This window comes from Glycine soja, chromosome 18 (assembly GCF_004193775.1).
Source record: "Glycine soja cultivar W05 chromosome 18, ASM419377v2, whole genome shotgun sequence".
NCBI classification, from domain to species: domain Eukaryota; kingdom Viridiplantae; phylum Streptophyta; class Magnoliopsida; order Fabales; family Fabaceae; genus Glycine; species Glycine soja.
The window spans coordinates 22,124,051-22,131,248 of record NC_041019.1 but is presented as its reverse complement, the minus strand read 5'-3'; the positions used below and the strand labels follow the sequence as shown (position 1 = coordinate 22,131,248).

The following is a 7,198-nucleotide window of genomic DNA, read 5'->3' as shown; positions in this document are numbered from 1 at the left end:
ACGTTCGATCTGACTCAAATGATCAGCAACTAGATTTTGTGCTCCGCTCCTATCACGGATCTCCAAGTCAAACTCTTGGAGCCAGAGCATCCATCGGATCAACCTAGGCTTAGAATCAGCCTTCTTCAACAAGTACTTTAGAGCTGCATGGTCAGTATAAACAATAATGCGAGTACCAAGCAAATAAGATCGAAATTTTTCAAGAGCAAAAACTATGGCTAGAAGCTCTTTCTCAGTAGTAGTATAATTTGCTTGGGCAGCATCTAAAGTCCTAGAAGCATAATATATCACCCTGGGCAATTTATCAATTTTCTGAGCAAGGACAGCCCCCAATGCATAATTTGATGCATCACACATAAGCTCAAAAGGGGCTGTCCAATCGGGTGCCTGGATGAAGGGGGTGGTAGTCAACGCTCTTTTGAGGCAATCAAAAGCCTCTTTGCATCTGTCATTAAAGTCAAACTCCACCTCCTTTTGCAACAAGTTGGACAGTGGAAGGGCTACTTTGCTAAAATCCCTTATAAAGCGCCTGTAGAATCCTGCATGATCAAGAAAAGATCGCACCTCTCGCACACAAGAGGGGTAAGGCAATTGTGAAATAACAGAAATTTTTGCAGGATCTACTTCAATACCCTTATTGGAAATAATGTGACCTAAAACTATACCTTGCTCAACCATAAAATGAAAATTTTCAAAATTTAGAACAAGGTTAGTTTCAATGCATCTATTCAAAACTTTTTCCAAACTATTCAAACAACCATCAAAAGAGGATCCATATACAGTGAAATCATCCATAAACACCTCTATGCAATTTTCTAAAAAATCACTGAAAATACTAATCATGCACCGCTGGAAGGTACCAGGGGCATTGCACAGGCCGAAAGGCATCCTCCTATAAGCAAAAGTGCCGAAGGGGCAGGTGAATGTGGTCTTTTCCTGATCCTCAGGAGCAATAGTAATTTGCATATAACCAGAAAAACCATCAAGGAAACAGTAGTGGGATTTACCTGCCAGGCGTTCAAGCATCTGGTCAATGAATGGCAGGGGAAAATGGTCCTTTTTGGTAACCTGGTTCAGCCTCCTATAGTCAATGCAGACTCTCCAACTGTTCTGCACCCGAGTAGGAATCAGCTCCTCCTTCTCATTTCTGATCACTGTGAGGCCAGTCTTCTTCGGGACTACCTGGACGAAACTCACCCATTGGCTATCGGAGATAGGATAAATGATTCCAGCTTGCAAAAGCTTGGTTATCTCCTTCTTCACTACATCAAGAATCACCGGGTTGAGTCTTCTCTGTGGTTGTCTTACCGGTTTAGCTCCATCCTCTAAATTTATTCGATGCATACATGTGGATGGGCTAATACCAGGAATGTCCGCCAGGGTCCAGCCTATAGCCTTCTTATGCTTCTTGAGAACTGACAACAACTTCTCCTCTTGCTCATCAGCAAGGGAGGCAGATATAATCACTGGAAAACTCTTGCTATCATCCAAGTAAGCGTATTTTAAATTTGATGGCAGAGGCTTCAATTCTGGTGTGGTCGGCTGGACAGTGGTGGAAGGGGATGGTTTCTCAGCCTTTACCTCATAAAGAGAGTCAGAGGTATGTGTACTTCCTGAAACATGGTTAGTCCTATCTGACTCTATAAAATCAATCTCAAGAGGTAAAACACCACCACCAGGCATGCAATCAATATCACTCTCAGATTCACTCTCAGCATCAAATTCAGACATATGATCAAGTACAATTTCAGACTCAATGCATGAAGAGTGAGAGGCATGCAGATTAGAATAAAGATCAGTCATGTATTCATCAACAACATGGTCAATTATTTCAGCACGAAATACAGAAAGATCTTCAGATGGGTATTTCATAGCATCCAAAATATTAAAATGAACAGTTATATCACCAAACTCCATGGACAGTGTGCCTGCATAAACATCTATCTTAGTTCTAGCAGTTTTCATAAAGGGTCTGCCTAGAATGATGGGAACTGATCCTTGAGAAAATCCATCTTCCATATTCAAAATATGAAAATCAATAGGGAAAATCAGTTCACCAACTCTAACTAAGACATCTTCTATGAAACCAACAGGGTAGGCAACACTTCTATTAGCTAAATGAATTACCACATCAATTGACTGCAAGGGGCCTAGAGATAGAGAATTAAAAATAGACAGAGGCATAACACTAACAGAAGCTCCTAAATCTAGCATGGCATTGTCAAACTTACTATTCCCTATGATACAAGGTATGCTGAATGTACCTGGATCTTTGCATTTTTCAGGAATTTGAGGAACAGATTTACCAATCAATGCGGAGACATTTCTGCCCATGCTAATCCGTTCACTTCCTTTAAGCTTCCGCTTATTAGTGCACAGCTCCTTCAAGAATTTGGAATATCTTGGAATTTGCTTTATTGCATCCAACAGAGGTATGTTTACCTCTACCTTTCTAAACGTTTCCAAGATCTCTTTCTCTGCCTCTTCCATTTTTTTGTTGGAAACTGCTCTTGGAGGGAATGGAAGAGGGGGAATGTGCTGCTTCTACAAATCAGAATTACCTGTGGAAGAAGATTCACCTGCACAGAAATTGTTAGGTAAATTTTTGTCATCACCTTTTTCTGGAATAGAGTGAAGTTTGGCAGGTTCATTTGCAGATAAGGAAGGTGCTACGGGTTGAGGTCCTTGACATTGCTTTCCCGACCTCAATGAAATGGCACTGACATTTATGGGATTTTGGACAGCTTGAGAAGGCAGCTTGTCAGAATTCTGGGACTGTTGTTGATTCAATTGGGTAGCCAATTGTCCCATCTGATTGGTTAAGCTCTGAATGGAGGCTCTGGTCTCTTGCTGAAACTGCATGTTCTGCATAGTCATTTGCCTCACAAGTTCTTCAAGGGAAGGTTGTGGAGGGGCCTCAACTGTTGGTTGTTTCTGGGGTTGTTGCTGTTGTTGGATTGGTGGAGGAATGTATGGTCTGCTTGGGCCAGCAGCATTTTGGAAGGAAGGAGCAGGCTGCTGTTGTTGTTGCTGAGGGCTGGACCATCTGAGGTTAGGGTGATTCCTCCATCCAGGGTTGTATCTGTTGCTGGAAAGGTCATAATTGCTCTGCTGTGGTTGATTTTGCTGCTGAGGTTGAGGAGGTCTATTGTAAATATTTGCAGCATAAGCTTCAGGCTGCTCGATTGCTCCAGGTTGCTGCATGGAAGGGCAAAGGTCTGTATGGTGGTCAGCAGAGGAGCACAAACCACAAACCCTTGTGACAGGTACAGATTTCTGATTCAAGGCCAGCTGGGTTACCAAGTTAACCAATGCATCCAGTTTGCCTTCAAGCTTCTTAGTTTCAGATGATGCAGATGGGTTTGTAGCTACCTCATGCACTCCTCTAATGACTATGACATCATTTCTGGCGCTAAACTGCTGGGAGTTGGAGGCCATCTTCTCAATTAAATTTCTGGCTTCAGCAGGAGTCATGTCTCCAAGGGCTCCACCACTGGCAGCATCTATCATACTTCTCTCCATATTACTGAGTCCTTCATAAAAATATTGGAGAAGAAGCTGTTCTGAAATCTGATGGTGGGGCAACTGGCACATAGTTTCTTAAATCTCTCCCAGTACTCATACAGGCTCTCTCCATTGAGTTGTCTAATACCTGAGATATCCTTCCTGATGGTTGTGGTCCTGGAAGCAGGGAAAAATTTCTCTAAGAATACTCTCTTAAGGTCATCCCAGCTCGTGATGGACCTTGGAGCAAGGTAATACAGCCAGTCCTTTGCCACTCCCTCTAATGAATGAGGAAAAGCCTTCAGAAATATGTGATCCTCTTGGACATCTGGGGGTTTCATGGTGGAGCAGACAATGTGAAATTCTTTCAAATGTTTGTGCGGGTCTTCACCTGCAAGGCCATGAAACTTTGGAAGCAAATGAATCAGTCCAGTTTTAAGAACATATGGGACATCCTCATCAGGGTATTGGATGCACAAGCTTTCGTAGGTGAAATCAGGTGCAGCCATTTCCCTTAGAGTCCTCTCACGAGGTGGAGGTTGTGCCATGTTCTCAGAATGTGCAAAATCAGAATGCTCAGAATTAGAATGCTCAAAATTATAATGCTCAAGATCAGGATGTTCAAAATCACCAATAACAGAATGCACAGATTCACCAGTTATGGAATGCTCAGAATGATCAAAAGGTATAAAATGATGCCTAACTAATCTATGAAATGTCCTATCTATCTCAGGATCAAAGGGTTGTAAGTCAGATGGATTGCCTCTAGTCATACACTACATTCAGCATGCACACAACTAGTTGCCTTGTCATGTAAATAAAGGTGTAGGTTTGAACTACAGCTACCCTCAAATGATATCCAAATGACTTGAAATTTTGTGAGAAACCTTATAAAATGATGAGAAGATAGCAAAAAAAATTTCAGATAAAAATTCAAAGTCTAACTATGAAAGCTAAAAATGGTAAGTTAAGAAAAATAAGTGAATAAAACTTGAAAAATAAAAAACTTTTGACAGAATCGCTTTTTTAGACGATGGAGACCTCAGCTGGCCTACAGCGGGCTGCCACGATGTAGGAAATTTTTTTCTACCCCAAATGCATATATAATAATTGCGATTCTGATAACCGGAGCAAAAGTTATGGCCGTTTGAAGTTTTGACAAACACAAAATTTGCTAGTTTTTTGGAACTTTCAAATCTGACCAAACTAAAGGCTCTAGCTATTTTTCTCACAAAATATGGATTAAAAGAAGTTACCACAAAAAAATTCAGCCAAAAATAACAACCCTAGCTACTAAAACAAAAAATCTCAAATAATTCAGCATGGGTGTTCGCTAAAATCCGTCTCTACTTGATTTCTACTACTACTCTGTTTTTGCCGCAAGCACAATCTTCACAGCAAAACACCCAAGACTGAAACAGGGGAAACGCTTAATGGAAAAACTGAAACAGAACACACATTAAACAAAATACCAGGACACTAAACAACACTAACACACATACTAATACAAGGTGACCCGGGTTCGATCCCCGGCAACGGCGCCAAATTTGATCGAGGCCGTACCCGAATCAAATAAACATGAAAATGCAGTAACTAGGAAGTGATCCTAGGTCGTTTCCCAACGAGCAGTGACAAACCAAATGTTCATAATATACTTGCAGTAACAGTAACGATTGGGGGGGGGTTTGTTTGTTTTGTGATTAAAGAGCAGAACAAGTAAACTGGTTGTTTCCTCTGATTCAGAAACCATTCTCTTATCCTGGGTTATGGAGAATTCGTCCCTAACAGTCAACCACTTAATCCAACCCTATTTCAATTTACTAAGCGAAAATCAACTTAGGGTTTTCAATACGTGATTAGGCACCACATACACCAGTTAGCCCTTCGTCCATTAAGCATGAACGCAAGTTAGGCTCAGAGGCAATTAATCGAACACGAAGCGTGCACTGATTAATATTCACGAATTTGGGATACTGGTGAAGGGAGAACTGCCAAGAAACCACATTACAAGCGAAACCTCAAAGAGAGTTGGGCTTCGTCCTCAAAAGGAAACAACACCAGAAAATTTAGCCTTCCATGGATTCAAACAGAAAACGCAATTGAAACATGAAGCAGAAACGTAAATGAACGGAAACGTAAATGAACAGAAACGTAAACGAACAGAAATGTAAAATGGAACAGAAACGTAAATGAGAGTAGAAGAAGAAGCAAGAACGAAATTGTAGTTAGAAGCAGAAAACGTAAAATTGCATTACGAACTCAGAAGCATCAAAACAGAAAAACGAAAACCCTAAAACAAAGCTCTGAATAATGAATAGCATAACAGAATAGAATGCCTTGCACGAATCCCAAGGCAGCTATTTAAAAAGAGTCACTCAAAGTCACTGGGCCCTATTACAATACTCTGGCCCAAAACGAAATAAACACTAAATAACATAAAATAAAATTGCGAAATTTCCTAATTAGATATTAACTAAGGTAAGCGCTGCTTTATTCGCCCTCTTCAAGTCCACAACTAAAATCCGGATTAAGCCCAATGTTTCATTAATTCCTGAAATTAGATTAAAAACATCAAATTAGCTAAATGAGCCCAAATAATAAAACTGCCTAATTAATTGACAATTAAGACCAATCAATAATTAAAATGGTGCAAAAAGGGTTTAGAAAATAGAAGAAAATGATGGCACATCAGCCTTTCAAGTACTTAAGTACACTCTTTGTTGCTACAAAATGTAACACACTTGGACTTTTCATAAATCTTGAAAGTGTTGGCTACATACATAAGATCTAGTCTAGATGAAGTGAGATAAAGCAAACTTCAAATCAAGCTTTTACAAAGAGAAGCATTTATTTTTTCCACTTCATCATCTTTGGACAATTTCAAATTCTGCACCAAAGGAGTAGGGACGAATTTGCAATTATCCATCCTAAACTTCAAAACATCATGAGCATATTTCTCTTGATTAAGAAAAAATACCATCTTTAGTTTGATGCACTTCCAAGCCTAGAAAATAGTTCGTTTCTCCTAAGCTGGACATCTAAAATTGATTTTGCATCTCCTCCATAAATTGTTGCACTTCTTGTTGATTATTGCTAGTCATTAGAAAATCATCAACATACAAAAAGATAATTCAAAAGCCACCATCGAAAAACCTTTTCATATAAAGAGTTGCATCATTTTCACTCCTCCTGAAACCTTGATTGCAAAAGTAAGCATCAGCTTTGTTGTGCCAAGCTCTAGGAGCTTGTTTCATCCCATACAAAAGCTTTATGAAGTTTATACACCTTGTCTTTGTTTCCTTTCACAGCAAAGCATTCAGGTTGAGCTACATAAATTTGTTCAGTCAAGTAGCTGCCATGTCTTGTTGTCTTGAATGGTGGCCATCTCCTCCTTCATAGCATGGTTCCATTCTTCAAACTTACTAGCTTCTTCAAAATTGGTAGGTTCGACTATAGCAACATTGCATCTATTATAAATTTCTGAAATAGGCCTGGTGCTTCTCAGCACAAAATCCTCATCAATCTCTTTTTCTTAATCTTCACTAGTGCTTTCAAAAGAAGGAAAAACTAAATGCCTTTCCATTTGAGAAGTCTCCCAATTCTAATAAGCATCTTCATCCATCTTTACATCTCTACTAACAAATACTTGGCTTGAATCAATTCATAGACTTTATAGCCCTTAGATTTTGAGCTA

The 7,198-nt window shown here is 39.7% G+C and overlaps 1 non-coding gene across 1 annotated transcript; it reads left to right on the top strand.

Annotated features, from left to right (window-relative positions):
* Positions 1-3,568: 3,568 nt before the first annotated feature.
* Positions 3,569-3,674, top strand: LOC114397865. Its single transcript, XR_003663481.1, has one exon. It is a non-coding gene; the product is annotated as a small nucleolar RNA R71 (small nucleolar RNA).
* Positions 3,675-7,198: the final 3,524 nt, after the last annotated feature.